Below are 900 nucleotides of genomic sequence, written 5' to 3'. Positions count from 1 at the left end.
ATTTTAAAGCAGCGCTAAATTCATTTTCCATCCGACTTTGGTTTGGCTCGGTAAGTGACGGTGGAAACTCCAGTGCATCGATAGGCATCAAAGACAGCATGAATTAGTCAGAACAAGAATGAACTAAGAGCGTTAAAATGACAGTTTAATTTGAGGTTACAATTACATAGCTGTTTCTGTACATGTTTCTCAAAATGATTAAAGCAAAGAGAGGAAATGAATAGAATTAAATATTTCTCTCCAAAATGACGAATCCAGTCCACTCTACCGCAAGCACTACACTTGAAATGCAAGAATGTAACAATCCCACATTTTAGAGACACATGAGTGTAAATCAAAGACAATCTGGTCAATGCAATTAGCCTAAATGGCAAAAGGGCTACAAAAGGCATCCCTCTGTGTTTAAAAATGAAGTCTCTTTAACGTTGAACTTGTTTTGGGCTACACTGCAATGCAGGCAAAAAAAAAAATCTTTCTGTGGTTTTTCAAGCTTTCGAGAACAAGACCTCACTCGGTTCGACTATGCTGTATGAATATAAGTTATGTCTGTGGTAAGTCCCCCTTCCGCGATTAGACTTTTGCATAAAATGTTCCATGGACTCATTTACATGTTTATTATCATTGGATGTCAGTGATATCATAACTATGGTATGGTTTAAAACCTGTTACACCACATAGCTACCTACAATTAGTATGCTACAACCTCCAAAAGTCAAAACTGTGCTTTGCTACAGTGGATGCCTGAACAGTTTTGATACATCTTGGTATAAAATGCCTTTAACACACTATTGGACCGTTTGCTGGAGACAAACTCCATTTTTTTGACTCTGATATCTCAAAGAAAGAAGCTGAAGGAGAGAAAACAAATACAGAAAACCTACAAATCGAAGAAAAAAAAAA

At 36.7% G+C, this 900-nt stretch overlaps 1 protein-coding gene across 1 annotated transcript in view; it reads right to left on the bottom strand.

The window, feature by feature from the left end:
• Positions 1–481: 481 nt before the first annotated feature.
• LOC107579188 (ADP-ribosylation factor 6) overlaps positions 482–900 on the bottom strand; it is a 1,837-nt gene continuing 1,418 nt past the window's right edge. Inside the window, exon 1 of the mRNA XM_016265046.1 lies at positions 482–900. This exon is cut by the window's right edge and continues 1,418 nt beyond it. The gene's annotated coding sequence lies outside the window, so the exon portion shown is untranslated.

Source organism: Sinocyclocheilus grahami, unplaced genomic scaffold (genome assembly GCF_001515645.1).
Source record: "Sinocyclocheilus grahami isolate Dianchi unplaced genomic scaffold, SAMN03320097.WGS_v1.1 scaffold15180.1, whole genome shotgun sequence".
Classification (NCBI taxonomy): domain Eukaryota; kingdom Metazoa; phylum Chordata; class Actinopteri; order Cypriniformes; family Cyprinidae; genus Sinocyclocheilus; species Sinocyclocheilus grahami.
This window is presented reverse-complemented; position numbering and strand designations above follow the sequence as displayed.